This window comes from Onychostoma macrolepis, chromosome 04 (genome assembly GCF_012432095.1).
Source record: "Onychostoma macrolepis isolate SWU-2019 chromosome 04, ASM1243209v1, whole genome shotgun sequence".
Taxonomy (NCBI): Eukaryota; Metazoa; Chordata; class Actinopteri; order Cypriniformes; family Cyprinidae; genus Onychostoma; species Onychostoma macrolepis.
The window spans coordinates 29,727,136-29,746,765 of NC_081158.1; the positions used below are offsets into that span (position 1 = coordinate 29,727,136).

The 19,630-nt window shown below is 39.6% G+C and overlaps 1 pseudogene; it reads left to right on the forward strand.

Annotated features, from left to right (window-relative positions):
• The first annotated feature begins 1,426 nt into the window (after positions 1–1,426).
• Positions 1,427–4,259, forward strand: LOC131538539 (uncharacterized protein K02A2.6-like; annotated as a pseudogene).
• Positions 4,260–19,630: the final 15,371 nt, after the last annotated feature.

The window sequence follows — 19,630 nt, forward strand, 5'->3', positions numbered from 1 at the left end:
GGCAGACGTGGTGCGCAGATCAGCTCACATCACTGAATCTGCTGTTAAAAATGAACCATCCATTCATCATATCATCGTGCAAAAATAAGAATTAGTCTAATTAGAATCATTGTAAAGTGACGATCGGGTGCGGGTCGGGTTATTTATATCAGAGAAAATATAGGTGCGGGTGGGTGGCGGGCGGATAATTTATTTGAAGCAGCGGATTCGCGTGAAGTTTGAGCTCATCCGCGCATCTCTAGTAGGCACCTATACACTCATATTGACTGAACTGAGCCAAAAACATTCCTACTTCTTTCAAGACTTTGGTATTCATCTGTTTTTTTGTTTGTTTTACTATTTCCTTTCTAATTTTTTTTTTCTCTTCAGTTGTAATTGTTGATCGACAGCTTTACTGTTCAAGGGCTGAATTTAATCAACTAAATTCATTAGTTGATTTATTGTTTGAATGTGCGAAAAGGTTTACAAGTATACTGCAAAGCAGTAAAAAGAGAAGAAAAAAGATATACTGAATACAAAAAGTATACTCTAAAACTGATTTCTGTGTTTGTCTTATTCAAGCAGTTAGTGACTAAATTGACCATATGCACAGAGCTCCATTTAGAACTTCCGGATAAAGATAAGTGTTGTAGAGTGACAATGAATTGTCAGTTGTTGGGATGACCTGTAGAGGGCAGGCTTAAAAAGCAGCAGAGAAGAACTTGGCGTGTGTAAATTGACTCCACCTGTGATGTGATTGAGTGTACTGCTGGATGATGTATTCCGTTGAGTAAATGCAACCTTGAACCGATCTCTGGCCTCCTCAAGTTATTACATTTTGGCGACGAGGATGGGATTTCAGTGAGAGTGCATAAAACGTCAGTAAAGCAAGATGATGGTCAAGGTAGAGCATGTTACAGATGCGGAAGTTTGCAACATTTGGCTAACGAATGTAAGTTTGCTTCTGAGAAATGTCATAAATGTGGTAAACAAGGACACATAATGAAAGTATGTAGATCAAAAACTTCCTTTGGGGAATCCAACTTCCAAGGGGGAGGAAGACGTAAGAGAGGAGGACAGAGAATGCATTTTGTGAGCAGAGATGAAAAAAGTGCATCTGCATCTGATGAAGAAGGTATTTTTACAGTGTACAGTTTGCAAGGAACAGGAATTCCGAAAGTAGATCCACTGACCATCACATTGGCTGTTAATGAGTCAGAGGCACAGTTTGAAGTGGATACAGGATGTGGTGTGACCATAATGAATAGGTCCAACTTTGCTAAATTGTGGGAAACAGATAAAATTCCTGAATGAAAGACCTGTTCTTTGAACTTAAAAACCTATACTGGCCAAGCTCTAACCGTATTGGGTTTTGCACAAGTAGAAGTCAGATACAAAGGCATAGTGAAGCAGTTACCAGTGGTGGTAGTACCTGGAACAGGACCCAATGCAAGTGGTGAAAAATTTAACTTTGCCTGAAGTCCTCAGCCAACATGAAGAATTGTTTAAAGAGGAGTTGGGGGAATTGAAGGGTCCACCAGCGAAGATTTATGTAGATAAGGAAGCAGTCCCAAGGTTTTTCAAAGCCAGCCCGGTCCCTTATGCAATGAAGGCAAAGGTAGAAGTTGAAATAGAACGCCTGTTAAGAGAACACATCATAGTACCCGTTAAACACTCTGAATGGGCTGCACCGGTAGTACCAGTTTTAAAGTCTGATAACACCGTACGTCTATGTTGGGACTACAAGCTAACGGTCAACAGAGTTTCAAAGTTGGAACAGTACCCCATTCCTCGGATTGAAGATTTGTTTGCAACTCTGTCGGGTGGACAGAAGTTCACAAAATTGGATATGAGCCATGCTTATCATCAGATTGCATTAGATGCAGAATCCAGGAAGTATGTCACAGTGAATACTCACAAAGGACTGTTTACTTACCGTGTTTTACCTTTTGGAGTTTCTTCTAGCCCCGCCATTTTCCAACGGACCATTGAGGGGGTATTGCTGGGTCTTCCGCAGGTGGCAGTTTTCCTTGATGATATCCTGGTAACCGGTCGTAATGATGAAGAGCATCTTCAAACTCTTGCTAGAGTATTGGATAGACTGCATGAAGCAGGACTGCGTTTGAAACGGAGTAAATGTACCTTTATGGAAAAAGAGGTAATGTTCTTGGGTCATAAAATGGATGAGACAGGCCTCCATCCTGCACCAGAAAAGGTGATGGCTATTCAAAATGCTCCCTCACCAAAGAATGTGACAGAATTGAAAGCTTATTTAGGACTTTTAAATTATTACAAGTAGTTCTTGTCCAATCTGTCTACTGTTTTAGCCCCTGTGTACAAATTGTTACGAAAAGATGCAAAATGGAACTGGGCCGGGGAACAAGAGGCTGCTTTTGCTCAGTCTAAAAAAATGATTAATTCTGTATAAGTTCTGGTTCATTATGACCTCCAGAAGGATGTGATTTTATCATGTGATGCTTCTCCTTATGGCTTGGGTGCAGTTCTTTCGCATAAGATGCCTGATGGAAGTGAAAGACCTATAGGATTTATGTCACGAACATTGAATCAAGCTGAGCGGAATTATTCGCAGTTGGACAAAGAAGGGTTGGCTGTAATGTTTGGCTTACAGCGCTTTTATAAGTATTTGTATGGTCGAAAATTTACAATCGTTACAGACCATAAACCCTTATTGTCTTTATTTAATGAGTTAAAAGCTGTTCCCCAAATGTCCTCTCCTAGAATCCAGCGATGGGCTGTGACCTTGAGAGCATATGAATATAACATCATCTATAAGGCCGGCAAAGATCATGGCAATGCAGATGCTCTAAGTCGGCTACCATTGCCAATGGAATCTTCCACCGAGCAGGAGGAAAGAGTACTAATGCTGGAGAATGCTGATATCACCTTGATTACAGCAGAACAGGTGAGAGAGTGGACTAGAAGAGATCCAGTATTATCTCGGGTGAGAGAAACAGTGCAACGTGGATGTTTGCATGAATTAACAGGAACGGAGTTTAACCCATTCACATTAAGGAAAGATTAATTAAGTGTACGGGATGGTTGTGTGCTTTGGGGGGCCAGAGTAATCATTCCCAGTGTGGGTAGATCAGATGTTCTGAAACAATTGCATCAATGCCACCCAGGAGTGTCTAGGATGAACGCTTCGGCCAGAAATTATGTGTGGTGGCCTAAGTTAGATCAGGATGTGGAAAGGCTGGTTAAAACCTGTTGTACTGTATGTGTCAGGAGCACAGAAATGCTCCAGCGGTTGCCCCACTGCATCCTTGGAATTGGCCAGATAAACCATGGCAACGATTGCATGTGGATTATGCAGGACCGTTCATGGGAAAAATGTTCTTTGTCTTGATTGATGCACATTCAAAATGGATGGATGTGTATCCAGTGAATTCAGCCACCTCTGCTATCACTGTCGAATGTTTGCGGAATAGCTTCAGTAACCATGGATTACCCGAATTGATTGTATCAGATAATGGTACTTGCTTCATTAGTGCAGAATTCAAAGAGTTCCTGCATAAAAATGGAGTACGGCATGTGACTTCTGCACCTTACCATGCTTCTAGTAATGGGTTAGTGGAACGGGCTGTCCAAATTGTTAAAATCATGCTAAAAAAAGTGTTGAGGGAACAATTGCAACTAAATTGTCTCGAGTTTTATTTAGTTACAGGATCACTCCCCAGACCACCACAGGGTTCTCTCCAGCGGAAATGTTGTATGGACGGAAATTACGCTGTTCTATGGACTTTATACATCCTGATTTGACAAGGAAGATTCATGAATAACAACAAAAGCAAAAAGTCTATCATGATAAAAAGGTCAGTGAACGGAATTTTTGTGTGGGAGATCCAGTACTTACTCGGAACTTTACTTATGGACCGAAATGGATTCCGGGCCATATAGCGACTGTGACTGGACCCCTTTCTTATAAAGTAATGCTAGGTGATGGACGAGTGGTTCGACGGCATGTGGATCAACTTCATGCCCGACAGAAATTGCTTGTAAACACTTCAGAAGAGGAAATGGATTGTAAATTCCCTGATTTCGACGTTCCTGGAAACTCAGCACCTGTAGTTGCTACAGAAATTGAGGGAACAGGAACTGAGGACATTTCTAGTAATTCCCCTAAAGTATCTAGGAATTCCTCTCCACATTCTGAGATAATCACTGAAGTGAACAAACCTGCTAGTCCTGTTATAATTATGAGACGGTCACAAAGAACCAGGAACTTGTCTACTCATTTGAAAGATTATGAACTGAAGTAATGTTGAATGAGAATTGTAGATTTGAAAAAAAAATTATTTGCAAAGTGTGATGCTATTTGTAATGATATTGTAGTTGTATGTTTGTGGAGAGAAATAGCATTGTGATTATGTAAACTTGGGGGGGAAAAGGATGTTGTAGAGTGACAATGAATTGACCTGATGACCTGTAGAGGGCAGGCTTAAAAAGCAGCAGAGAAGAACTTGGTGTGTGTAAATTGACTCCACCTGTGATGTGATTGAGTGTACTGCTGGATGATGTATTCCGTTGAGTAAATGCAACCTTGAACCGATCTCTGGCCTCCTCAAGTTATTACAATAAGCTAGCTCGTAATCTTCCGGTGAAGCTCATTTTATATGTGCTATATATAGGTAGAGACTCTCACAGAAACATCTCCTGCCTCATTCTTATCAGAAACTGAGAAACAAAATAATTGCAACATTGCAAATAATGTTGTAAACCTATGTCTTCTAAAGTTTAGGCAACTCAGAAGTGAAGACCAGGAGACTTCGAGTTGTATCTTCAGCAGGATTCTTTTATTGAGAACACAAGCTGTCGGTAGCTGTAGTCATCGAAAATCTAAACTAAAAGCAGTGATACATTGTAGTTTATATACATTTAGGGGGCAGTGCTTAGGAATGGAACCCAAGCACCTGGGTGACAACCTTAAACAAAGCATGCTAATGAGAAAGACAGACCCAATCAACAACACTCAATTGCATTGATAATCCAATCAGTCTAACGATTCATGTCTGGGCCAGGGGCTCGAAAGCCATTTGCAGAACAAAAGATTCGAGTCTGGCTCATTTCACTTACAATAGAGAACAGGAACTGGCAGGGACCTCTTGCATCTGATGTAGTGATCTGACTCATGTCACCATTTTTCACCTTAAATGCTAAATACAAGGTATATAACTTCTTCAGTTTGTACACTATTACATTGGAATCTAAATTAAACATTTAAATAAATTTGTAATCCCACAATTCCCCCTTTGAGAGTTCTAATAACTCTCACAAAATACAAATTTAGACACTTAAAAGTTTATTCTTGTAACTTGTGATCGTTACAGGCACATAGCACTTGTTCTGTGTTGATTGTCTGTAATTGCATGCTGACACAGAAACAAAACATGCAATTATGGTCCGTGAAGTTCTTACGGGTCTTTTCTGGTTGGAACTGTCATTTCTCGTGATGGGTGTGAGTCATTTGTTGCATGAAACGCTTGATACTAACAGGTTTCCGAACCATGAAGAATTATCTTCAGCCATCAGGTGTAATTTTGCTGAAAGATCAAGAATGTCTTGATCATGTTGCTGGATGACTGAAGTTCTCGTATGTGATACTCTGTATTGTGTATTTTTTCTTTGTTCTGTCTTCCGTGACAGTTGGCTCTGCAGTGGGTCTCGTTGTCTTTTAGAGGTTGTGGCTTCATACGCAGGTGAGGAGTTCGGTGCGCATGGGTCTTGGAACAGCCATCAAGTGGTATCTGCACAGAGGAAGAAAGAAAACAAAAGACAGCAGTATTTGTTCTAAAGACTACAAACATTAGGGTTGTATCCTCTGTTCAATCTGCGTCTGCTATTGTTGTTCCTTCTTTCCCTATTTCTTAATTCCTGTGACACCTAAAGAACAGTGAGGTGAGGGTGGACTAGTGGATGGGGAAGGCCTATGAGGGTGTGTTCACCACAGGGTTGGCCCCCGAAGCCTGTTGCATCCGGTTCTTCCCTGCGGCTCCTCACTGGTCCATGTGTCCTAACCTATCCCTGTAGGTGGAGGAACAACTTTACAGTGTGACACATGAGTCCAAGTTTTCCTTCCCTGACACAATACTGCAGCTGCTGTAATCAACATCACTTGATGTGGTCCGTACCACTTAGGCTCTAATGGCTTGTTTCTGAACGACTTTATCATGACCCATTGACCTGGGATGATAGTGTGTCCACCTTCTAGTGGAGTCTGCCAACACGACTCAACTCTCTCTCTGGCACTCTGTACTGCCTTTGTGAGGTTTTCACAGTAAGCGATCAGGGCATCTGAAACAATGTGAACATCAGCATTTCTAAGATCAATTACACCTGGCATCTGCATGGGACGCCCAGTAATAATCTCATGAGGGCTCAGTCCTACTGATCTGTTAGGTGACGCTCTCATACTACACAGTACTGCGGGCAGTGCTTCAACCCATGGTACTCCTTCCTGATGCATTTTGCTTAGCCTGGTTTTGATTGTTCTGTTTGATCGTTCAACCTGTCCTGATGCTTGTGGCCTATAGGGACAGTGAAGGTTCCACTTAATCTTCAACATTCTAGACACTTCCTTGACTACTTGTCCTGTGAAGTGGGTACCTTGATCTGAGTCAATGCAATCTGGTAATCCCCATCTGGGAATGAAATCAGTAACAAGACATTTAGCCGTATGTGCAGCTGTAGCACGCCCTGTTGGATAAGCTTCTACCCATCTTGAGAATTTGTCTATTACTACCAAAACGTCAGTTTTTCCTTTACAAGGGGGCAATGATATGTAATCAACTTGCAGGTGACGAAATGGCCCTGGTGGAGCTGGGGTATGTGCTGCTGGTGTGGTGGCTGCTGGTACCTCATTATTTTTCTGACATGTTACACATCTCTTGACTGTTTCAGTGGCTATGTTTCTGAATTTTGGATTCCACCATTGATTTGAGAACCTGTGATTCATCGTTGCTGGACCACTGTGACCCAAATTGTGTATTTGTTGAGCCAAATATGGCAACAGTGATTCGGGAGCAACATACTTTCCCCCTTTGGTCCAGCAGCTGGATGAATCCACAGTGGCTCCTTTGTCTAACCATGTCCATGCTTCATATAGAGGAACGTCTTTATACAGATCAATGATTGATTCCGGAGGTAGAATTGTCTTCTGTGCTGTACTACCTGAACACACTTGTACAGTTGCATAGAAACAAGCCTGTTTAGCCGCTACATCAGCAAGAGCATTACCTTTAGCTTCCGTAGTATTAGTTGTGAGGTGTGCTTTCACTTTGATCACCGCTAATTTCTTTGGGAGTTTCATGGCAAACATTAAATCTTTCACTAATCCAGCATGCTTAATGGGGGATCCAGCAGAAGTTAGAAATTGTCTGGTTTGCCAAATAACACCAAAATCATGAATTACCCCAAAAGCATACCTGGAATCTGTGTAGATATTTGCAACTGATCCTGAAGCTAGCGTGCATGCTCTTGTTAAGGCTACTAGTTCTGCAGCTTGAGCTGAAAATGATCTGGAAGACGACCTGAAGCAACTACTTCAGTGGTGGAAGTTACTGCATATCCTGCTCGTCTGTTACCTTCAATAACTTGAGCTGAACCATCAACAAACAACTCCAATTCTGCGTTCTCTATGGGAGTTTCTGCTATTTCACTTGTCGCTGCATATGTAAGCGTAACACAATCATGAGTCATTTCACCTTCACCCTCTAACACAACTTCAGTCATTGCAGACATCATACATGAGGATGGGTTCGTGACTGGTGCACGCTGTATAACAATGTTCGGGGCTGTGAGAGTTGCTAACCAATTTCCCCAACGGGAGGAGGTGACAGAAGTGACTTTTGCTTGATTCATTAGTGCAGACACTGCGTGAGGGCATTTTACATTTACATTCTGACCTAACACCATTCCTGATGAAGCCTGAAGCGCTAGATGAACTGCCTGTACTGCTCTGAGGCATGGGCCCATACCTTGAGCGACTATGTCAAGTTTACCAGAATAGTAATGAATTGGGCGTAAGCTGCCCCATGATCTTGCATTAGACATGCAGTCATAAAGCCTAAGTGTTCATGGACATAAAGCACAAAGGGTCTATCTGATTGGGCAATTCCTAATGCTGGTGCTTGACATAGTGCTCTCTTCAAATCATTAAAAGCTTTGAGATGAATTTCTTCCATACAAACAGTATCTGAATCTTTACCATGGCCTTTCAACAAATCATAGAGAGGCTGCGCAATCGAGGCATAGTCTTCAATCCAAGGTCTACAGTAACCTGCTGTTCCTAAAAATGAGCGGAGTGTTTTAATGGTAGTAGGCGGAGGTATGGCTTTGACTGAAGCCGCTCGATCCTGTGTAATGGATCTATTTCCTGCACCAATTGTTTGACCCAGAAATGTGACTTGCTTTTTAGCAATTTGAGCTTTGTGAAAGCTGCATTTGTGTCCTTTTTTATGCAAATAGTCCAACAATGCTGTCAATTCAATTTGATGTACCTCGTGGTCTGTTGAGGCAAGCAAAATATCATCGACATTGAATCATAGTGGACTGTTTGACTGGACATTCTGGGTCACACAAATCACGTCTGACAGCCTGATGATATATAGTTGGGGAGTTTTGAAATCCCTGTGGCAATCGTGTCCACTGGTATTGTTCATAGTCAACTGTGAAAGCTAACCATGACTGGCTGTCAGAGTGCAACGGTACAGAAAAGAATCCATTAGACATATCAATTACTGAAAAATCTTACAATCTAATGGTAAGCCATTACAAATTGTAGATGGATCTGCCACTAGGGGTGATTTTATCAATATGTTTATTGGCTACTCTGTAGTCTATTGTAAGTCTCCATGTCCCATTTGATTTCTTGATGGGCCATATGGGTGAATTACATGGACTGTTGGTTTTAACTAGCACTCCTTGCTTCAGCAACTTTTCTACAATAGGTTTGATTCCTGTATAGCTTCCTTATTAATCGGATATTGTTTGGTGACCGGAGGTGGATTTCCGTCAATTTAACTGGTTCTACACCTGTTAACAAACCACAATCATCCTTGTCTTTAGCCCAAATTAGATGATTCTGTAAGAAAGCATACTCAGTAGGGATTGCATTATTGGTAGAAACTTGTGCTGAGGAAATTTTTATGCTAGCGGATTCTGAGGACACGTCTAACGTTAGATGTACTTGTCTCAGAAGATCCATGCCTAAAATTGCACCTGTATTTAATGGAGCACATAGCAATTTTGTAGTCAGAGTTTTTGGGCCAAATTGTACCTCTATGGGCGGGGTTTCATACAAAACAGAATCTTCACCTATTACGCCAGTTAAACAAAGTTTGGTTTTCTTGTATGGGATGTTTAAAACTTGTGCCAATTTTGTAGGAATTACTGTACACTCTGCACCTGTATCAAGCAAAAAATCAATCTCTTTCTCTTTTACGCTACCTTTCACAAAAATTCTTTTGTCATTGTGATGGATTACAGGGGAAAGGTAGCTACTCACAGCCCCAACAATTAGTTTTTTTCCTGGTCTTGTTGTGCTCTTAGAAGAGCCTGTACGAGCTGTCCTAAAGTTTCAGTGGTCACTGGCGGAACTACTTCAGGGTTGTAGGCAGGCTGAGGAGGAGCAGAATTATGCATACCATTTCTTTTACTATCTTGCAACTTCTTCCTACACTCTTTCTCCCAATGTCCTAATTTTTCACAGTAGTTGCATTTGCCTTCTCTTTTAGACCATCTCTTATCTTGTTTTGTTGTGTTAAACGTAGCTGCTGCTACTCTCACTTTTGCCTTGACATCAGCATCTCTTTCCCATGTAGCTAACCTGTCTAGGTTACTTCTGAGAGTTCTGTTAGACCAAGTTAGATCTAAGAATGGTAAAGCTTTTCTGTATTCGGCTACAAGGCCATCTGACCAGATACGAACTAGGGGTCCCTTGTCATCTAGCACACTTTCAGGGTCATCAACAATTCCACTGTAAATTACAGCTGACTGACAAAATCTCTCAGTATATTCACTCACAGTTTCTTCTTTCTTTTGCACACAGGTAGTAATTCTAGACCAATCTATTTTGGGTCCCAAGATATTCTTTAGGATTTTCAAAATACCTTCTCTTAAATCACCTTTACTTGCATGTCGCAGTTCAGAAGTAACAGCAGTTTCAAAACTGTTGAATTCAGATTCAGTTAGAATTTGTGACATCAACTGCGTTACCTCTGTTAAAGACATGTCGTAAAGGCGCATTTTACTGATCAATACTCTTCTAAATTCAGAAAAATGTGTGCGTGCTGAGGGTAAGCTCTGAGACAGTCTCTCTATATCTTTAGGTCCTAGTGTTTTGGCAACAGTTTGTACTGGCACAACAGAAGAGTTGAGGGGAACACTTTCAGTTTCCTCAATTCTGAGAGATCTTCTCCGAGCACCACAAACATTGACCGAATTTACAGGCACATCAATTACTGATTGGAGCTACATCTCTTTCAAAGAATGCTTGTAAATCAGGGTAAATGCTATCCGCTGGCTAACTTCCACATCAGTTTTGCTGCAGCTTTGTTGCGGTTCAATTTCTTAGTCAAAGAGGATATTCTAGCTTGAAGCTCATTGTTCTGTTTCTCTAGCTCTGAGTTACGCTGAGATTGTTGTGTAGCTAGTGCTAAACCAAATTCTCTGTGGCAGCAGATAATGCCTTTCACATTGTTCTTGCGAACACATGCTCCTAATACCTTTTACACTCATCTACAGACCAAGTCTTATCTGGATGGATCTCATATTTCTGAATTAGTTCTTGTCTAACTTTTCAGTGACTATTAGGTTCATTTGCACTCCTAACAGTGATTTGAATTCGCTATCTGACCACAAAGGAGTCGCAAGACCACCCTTTTCTGTTGTTGGAATCAGCCTAGCATTCCTTCTAACCATTTTGTACGTTTCTTCTGTACCACACAAACAAAAACACTAAAACTTCTCTGATCAACAGAGGGTACACTTGTTAACACAGCTTAACTATTGTTAACTTTGTTACCACACAATCAAAACACTAAAACTTCTCTGATCAACAGAGGATAAACCAAAATTATTAGCATGAAATGCTAAACTTCTCTGTGAAAAGAGGATAAACCAAAATAACTAGCACGTAAATGCCAATCTTCCCTGCCTACACAGAACAGAGGATAAAACAATATTAGCACTTGATGCTAAACTTCCCTGCCTGGACAGAGGGTAACTTCATCTCTAAAAGTTCATTTTTTTAGAGGAAAACTTAGTTAACCAAACCCTACAGCTGTCTGTTAACTCTTCTCTGACGCAGAGGATAAACAAATTTGTACTGGTCTTAAAGGTTCTTTTGGATTAGAGACAGCACTCACCACAACCTTGGTTGAGAGAAAAATTCAGTCTGGAAATCTTTGTTCAGCTTGAAGTTTTCGCTGGATTCCAAAAGATGCAGTCTGGAAGCAGATCTTTGTTTGAGCTTGAAGTTTTCAAAACTGGATTCAGGTGAGGAAGCTGGAACTCTATCCGGGTCACGGCACCATCTGTTGTAAACCTATGTCTTCTAAAGTTTAGGCAACTCAGAAGTGAAGACCAGGAGACTTCGAGTTGTATCTTCAGCAGGATCAGCTGTAGTCATCGAAAATCTAAACTAAAAGCAGTGATACATTGTAGTTTATATACATTTAGGGGGCAGTGCTTAGGAATGGAACCCAAGCACCTGGGTGACAACCTTAAACAAAGCATGCTAATGAGAAAGACAGACCCAATCAACAACACTCGATTGCATTGATAATCCAATCAGTCTAACGATTCATGTCTGGGCCAGGGGGCTCCGAAAGCCATTTGCAGAACAAAAGATTCGAGTCTGGCTCATTTCACTTACAATAGGAGAACAGGAACTGGCAGGGACCTCTTGCATCTGATGTAGTGATCTGACTCATGTCACCATTTTTCACCTTAAATGCTAAATACAAGGTATATAACTTCTTCAGTTTGTACACTATTACATTGGAATCTAAATTAAACATTTAAATAAATTTGTAATCCCACAATAATGATTGTGAAATTAACATACAGACAAATAAACACTATCATAACTGTTTAGGCAGTTAGGTTAATCTCTTAAACGACGTAATGGTATTCTCGATTAATCAATATCTTACCTTCAAAGCCATGAACACATTTTTAAAATCGTATAAAATTTTAAGCCATTTATTGTTTCTCAACTCTGTGTGGTAAAATTCCCATTATTAAAGGTTCCGTTTTCATTCATGAAGACAACATGAAGAAATATGCTAAAACGTGTCTCGTGAAAAATAGACTTTTAAGATGAAAATGAAATTACCGTTATAACCAAGAGATGGCAGTAGAGGATCACTCATTGGCTGCAGCTGCCATTTCAACTTAGTTTTTCACGTCTTTTGATTTATTATAAAATAAATATTATAACAAATTTAGTACTTTGTCGCACTGAAGTATAAAGTAGGCTATAGCAAGTGCAGGAAGTCACAAATTCACAGTCAAATACAAATTAAATAAGTTGGTATAACAAATAAATAATGCATTCAGTATTTTAAAATGTTTAGATTTAATTTAAATAACTAGGCTACATCGTTTAAGTTTTATCCAACACAGACCTGTAGTTTTGTTAGTCTGAATTTAATCTGAATCACTTAATGCACAGCTTTATTTTGACATCGGCTCGTCAGGTGATTCATTCCGTTGCCGCTGTCAAACATAACAATTACTCGCAGCATGATTTAACGGATTCCCTCGCGTAAGTTTAACATTCGCATTTTGTCATTCCTGAAACGGAATATGTGGAAGTTTGGTCATCTTAGACAAACAAAACTTTTCTCCTAAATGTGAATGGATTATGTAGAGAAACCGAGTAAAGGACGCTGTTCTTACGGCACAGTACACTTGACCGGAAATGACTGAGCTGGCTTATCTACAACCAGGAAGTAACTGTGCATAAGGTCAATTGAGATCTGAATTGCATACAAGTGCAGACACTTTTCATTAACACAATTTATTTGAAATTTTGTGTTCAGTGTGAGACCCCGAACCCGAGACTCCAAATACTGTAATAGAAATTGTTTTACTTATTTGGTGAGCTCAGACCCAGTAGATATTTTTCCTCCTTTTCATTGATATAAATCCAACACGCGGGTTACATTGTTACATTTTCACTGTTTACAATGGCAGGGCCTGCCATCTTGTCTCTTTGGCTTGTTGTTTCTGATTGCACTTTAACCCCAAGGGGGAAATCCAGATCAAATCCCAGAAGGGAAAATCAAAACAAAATAAAGTTAAAACTTGTTTTGAACAATTTCTTTGTCATCTGCAGATTGATTTTAAGTAGGGGGGAAAAAAAATCGATTTAAATCGTAAATCGGATTTTTTGTGACAAAATTCGGGGATTTTTTTTTTTTAGGCCATATCGCCCAGCCCTGCTGTGTACTATTTGTAGTTAAAGCACATAACACAATATTTACCATGTTTTTACCACAGCGTAGTTTTAATGTGGTATTTGTAGTTAAAACACGGTATCCACAACACTTACCTTGTTTTACCACAGTAACTGTGTTTTTATTGTCTACTATTTGTAGTTAAAGCACATAACACAATATTTACCATGTTTTTACCACAGTAACGTAGTTTTAATGTGGTATTTGTAGTTAATCACATAACTTGCCATGCCTTTAATACTTTTGTGTAAAAAAAATGTAATTCAATATTTTTTTGTCTTGCAGTTTCTTCAGATCACATACATCTCCATCTCCTACAACAACCTTTAGTGTCCAACAGCTGTTTATCAACAGCTCTCTCTCTCTCTCTCTCTCTCTCTCTCTCTCTGTCAGCTTTTCCTTGCCTATAACTGTTATTCATAATTAATTTACACATTTTTGCTCTCTTTCTTCCTTTCTCTTTTTCATCATGGCATATTTTCAAAGCTCATAATCGAATTTTGATCGGTTATGTCAAAAAGCTGCTAATATTAACAGGTAACTTGTACTCGAAGCTCCCAGTGCTGAACTTGAAGAAGCTGCCAGGGAGGCTAAAGTCCTTGAAAGGTTCAACATTTTCGGTTTTCTTTGTTTCAGCTAAAAAGGAAGACCAAAGGAAAGAGCTCTGAGACGTGCGCTGAGGACTGCGCATGCGCACTGGCTGGTATAGCCTGAAAAATAAGCTTTTTATAACGCTATTTGAGCAAAAGAAACAACATTAATGATACAGTTGTTGTCAGATTTCTTTGGTGATTTCAAATATGAAATTTAATCGTAAGCTTAGTGAACAGTTTTGGAGAATTTGATGTTTCCCCATTCAAAGAGATAGGAGCTGCACTTGGATGCCCGAGAGGCGTTTCAGAGATGGCCGCTGAGTGACATGACTTGTCTTAAAGAGACTTTGATAATAGGTCGTAATACGCTGCTTGCACAAACGACCTATGGGGTCATTTTTCGGAGGAGGACAGTCATTGCACACTCTGTATGTTTTGTATGTTCAAAAATATATAGTCACAACTTGTGACTCATTCATACGTAATCTAATACAAGCGAGGTAAGGTATCTTTAATGCTGAATCACACTGACACTTAAGATACAATATTATTTTTTACATTTCAATATTTGTGTTTTACATCTTTATAACTCAACATGTATTCTTTCTGACAGCCATGGTAGTTTTTTATAATCTTGGGCTGGTGTCTCTGGCCGTGTTGATGCTGGTGTCTCAGCTGGACTTTGCCAGTGCTGCTGTTCGGGTGTTTGGCTTACATGCCAGGGACCTCACCGGTGATCCTGCTGGGAACAATCCTGATCCATACGTCAAGGTTTGGTGTGGCTCTAATTTTGGAGGGATGACAGAATTTCGCAAGGATAATGCTAATCCTTCATGGTCAGCAGAGTTCAACTTTCCAAACTGTAAGACAAAGGATGACCTGAAATTTCAGGTGTGGGACAAAGACTTGAATTTTGATGATCACTTGGGCACGTGTCAAAGACGGGTACAACATGGGTCTTCCAGCGGTAATTGTCATCTGAAAGATGGAACCCTGTTTTACAAGTCTGAAGCAAAATAAACCTGTTCCAGACCAGCATTTAAAACAAACCTCCACTGCAACAAGCCTGAAGTCTGACAGTATGGAATGTTTTGCAGTGATACACTTCTTCTTCTATTCACTAACAAAAGATGCTAATAAAAGTCTTAAATCAAGGTTGTCTCTATTTTTCACTTTCTGGAGGGAATAAAGTTGGTCAGACTGCCACAGAATAAAAAAATTGACTTTTTCTCCAATTGCAGATCTCACAGTTCAGACTTTATAACTCGCAATTGCATGTTTATATCTCACAATTCAGACTTTTTCTCAGAATTGCTCATTTTTATCTGCCCATTGTGACTTTTTTGATAAGAATAAAAAATAAATAAATAAACAGCTGATTAAACTCACTTTTAATACTTAAGTGCATTTAATTTCTTGGTAGCTGATACTCCTTGATATTTGTGCCCACCTTCACTAATGTCATACAGTATAATTATTTGTCCATGTGTTCATTGTCAACGTACATAGAAAGACAATATTGTATATATTTATTATTTAATAAATTATTTTGGGTGAAATGGTGAAAGATGACAACATTGAATTACTTAAGCATGAATATGTAGGTTTGGAGGTCCCTAAATCTTCATCCATTCCTGGTTTCTGTGTGATAAGAGTGTGAATGACCACCTGTTCTTCCACACGTGTATGTGAATTACGTGTCTTGCTCTTGAGCAAGACTCCATTTTGGTTACATGGATTCTGAGTCAGACCAGCAACCAGTGAAATGAGTTTGCTGAAGCTGCTCAGGAGGACATTGCTGATTTGGCATATGATAAACTTTTCTATGCTTCTCTTCTGCTATGCTAACAAAAAAAGTGTAATCACAATATAATAATAATAATAAAAGTCACAAGTCAAAGTTTTCTCTCCACTTCATTACTTGGAGGGAATTTTATCAGGCTGTTCAGAATAAAGTACTGATCTAAATCTGTCATGTCAATACTTTGGATTTTAAAAAAACTAATTCACAATCTTCTCTCATTCTCAGATGTCTGTGCCATATTAGCAGCAAATGATAAATGCCCCATTAAAGTGCACATCACACCACATAACACATTTGAAACTTGTAAACATGAGTATTTTACACTAGTTTTTTATTCTACAGAAACATTAAATGTACTACATGTACTAAATAAGTGGGGGGGGGGGGATTATTAGATCCCCTGCTGATTTTGTACGTTTGCCCACTGACAAAGAAATGATCGGTCTATAATTTTAATGGTAGGTTTATTTGAACAGTGAGAGACAGAATAACAACAAAAAAATCCAGAAAAACGCATTTCAATCAAGTTATAAATTAATTTGCATTTTAATGAGTGAAATAAGTATTTGACCCCTTCGCAAAACATGACTTAGTACTTGGTGGCAAAACCCTTGTTGGCAATCACAGAGTTCAGACGTTTCTTGTAGTTGGCCACCAGGTTTGCACACATCTCAGGAGGGATTTTGTCCCACTCCTCTTTGCAGATCCTCTCAAAGTCATTAAGATTTCGAGGCTGACGTTCGGCAACTCGAACCTTCAGCTCCCTCCACAGATTCTCTATGGGACTAAGGTCTGGAGACTGGCTATAGGCCTCTCCAGGACCTTGATGTGCGTCTTCTTGAGCCACTCCTGTGTTGCCTTGCCTGTGTGTTTTTGGTCATTGTCATGCTGGAATACCCATCCACGACCCATTTTCAATGCCCTGGCTGGCTTCAATGCCCTGGCCCTGACGGTACATGGCCCCGTCCATCGCCCCTTTGATGCGGTGCAGTTGTCCTGTCCCCTTAGCAGAAAAACACCCCCAAAGCATAATGTTTCCAGCTCCATGTTTGACGTTGGTGATGGTGTTCTTGGGGTCATAGGCAGCATTCCTCCTCCTCCAGACACGGCGAGTTGAGTTGATACCAAAGAGCTGGACTTTCACCCAGTTGTCCTCTGAATCATTGGAAAACTTCAGACGGGCTGTACATGTGCTTTCTTGAGCAGGGGGATTTCAGTCCTTCACAGCGTAGTGCGTTACGAATTGTTTTCTTGGTGACTATGGTCCCAGCTGCCTTGAGATCATTGACAAGATCCTCCCGTGTAGTTCTGGGCTGATTCCTCATCATTCTCATGATCATTGAAACTCCACGAGGTGAGATCTTGCATGGAGCCCCAGTCCGAGGGAGATTGACAGTTATTTTGTGTCTTCCATTTGCGAATAATCGCACAAACTGTTGTCACCTTCTCACCAAGCTGCTTAGCGATGGTCTTGTAGCCCATTCCAGACTTGTGTAGGTCTACAATCTTGTTCCTGACATTGGTCTTGGCCATGGTAGAGAGTTTGGAATCTGATTGATTACTTGATTGCTTCTGTGTACAGGTGTCTTTTATACAGGCAACAAACTGAAATTAGGAGCACTCCCTTTAAGAGAGTGTTCCTAATCTCAGCTCCTTACCTGTATAAAAGACACCTGGGAGCCATAAATCTTGCTGATTGATAGGGGATCAAACACTTATTTGACTCATTAAAATGCAAATCAATTTATAAAATTTTTGAAATGCATTTTTCTGGATTTGTTTGTTGTTATTCTGTCTCTCACTGTTCAAATAAACCTACCATTAAAATTATAGACTGATCATTTCTTTGTCAGTGGGGAAAGGTACAAAATCAGGATCAAATATTTTTTTTCCCCACTGTAAGTCAGCAAGGTTTATGTTGCTACTAGAGGAAGAACCAAATTATTTTCTCCTCTGAATACTAAAGGTAAAGTGAATCATGCCAAGAATGTTGAGCTTCAAAACGACCAAAAAGTTGTTAAAATGACTTCAACTGCAGTCAAACTGTTTTTTTTTTCTTTTGTTGTTGTTTTTTTTAATGAGGAACAGACCATGTTTCAGAGAATATATATATATATATATATATATATATATATATATTAGTATGTTATTAGTATATTATTAGTACAGTATATTACTTTATAGGGTTAGGACAGTGAATTGTTAAATGCTTTTATTGTAATTTTCATAGTGGCTCTATGATTTCTTAGAATGCAGTTTTGCACATTATTGGCAAATGTGCAGTAATAGGCCACTGTGTTTAATAATAATAGTTAACACAGATAAGCATGGGATTTAACCACCTGTTGATCTGTTGATCAGACTTTTAAGGTTGAATTGGCTTTATAAAGGGGGTGAGGATCAGGAAGCATTCATATGGTCTCTAATACAAGTGAGGTAAGTTGTCTTTAATACTTAATCATTTTCACATTTAATATTTGTTAGTTGCATCTTTATTAATGAACATGCATTCTGTCTGAAAGCTATGGCAGTTTTTCATCATCTTGGGCTGGTGACTCTGACCGTGTTGATGCTGGCGTCTCAGCTGGACTTTGCCAGTGCTGCTGTTCGGGTGTTTGGCTTACACGCCAGGGACCTCACCGGTGATCCTGCTGGAAACAAACCTGATCCATACCTCAAGGTCTGGTGTGGCTCTACTTTTGGTGGCCAAACAGAATATCGTAAGGATACTGCTCATCCTACATGGTCTGCAGAGTTCAACTTCCCAAATTGCAAAGTAAATGAAACCTTGAAGCTGGAGGTGTGGGACAAAGACTTGAATTTTGATGATCACTTGGGCACGTGTACCAAACAGGTGCAATATGGGTCTTTCACCATTACTTGTTATCTGAAAAAAGGAACCGTGTTTTACAGGTATGAATTGTTACAATAAATCTGTTCCAAATCAGCACTTTGTGATGACAAACCTCTACTGTAACTAGCCTGATAATAAAGTCAACAATATACACTGAACATCCACACTGAATTTGTATTATGTTTTTGTTTCATTAGAAATAGCTTACAGTTATTCAGGCTCATTCTGTCATATATTAATACTTGAGACTTCAGTTGAGGTTAGTTGATTCACAAACACCTCTTGTTCTCATATGAATGTGCCATATTAGCCCTGCTTCTCTTCCTGCTCACAGATTATCGTAAACATGAGTGTTTTACACCAGTTTTCGTGTTAAAGAAAGGGTAGTGTTCATCAAATATACAAAACATGTAGTAAATGGAAAGTTAGCTTATAGAAGGTCTCTTGCTTTTAGATGGGGAAATTAAAAAATTAAAAAATAATAAAATAAACAGATGATGTTCTTTCATAAAATGCCAAAGTTGTCATCATTCATCGCTTTTTTTTTTGTTGCTTTATTTCCCCTTCAATTAATCTTTTATCCGGTTCACACAACTGATTTGAATGATCATTCACGATTCGGTCAGCAACATTTAACACCTCTCATGATATTAAGATTCTCAGTAAATATAATATATGAGCTCAATGTATAATATTAAAGCTCTCTGTCTGTCTGTGGTATGATCTTGTGATATGTGAAGATCTCCTTCAGTAGTTTCTGTTTAGGTCGAATCAGAGATCTGCCCGCAGGAAGCCTGACGGCACAAACTAATCCTGTTATTCTACATGGTTATCATTTTTATACACACCCAAACATAAAAATGGACACATGCAAATAAAAACAGAAAGTAACTTTGCTACACAAGTTATCATCACGGAA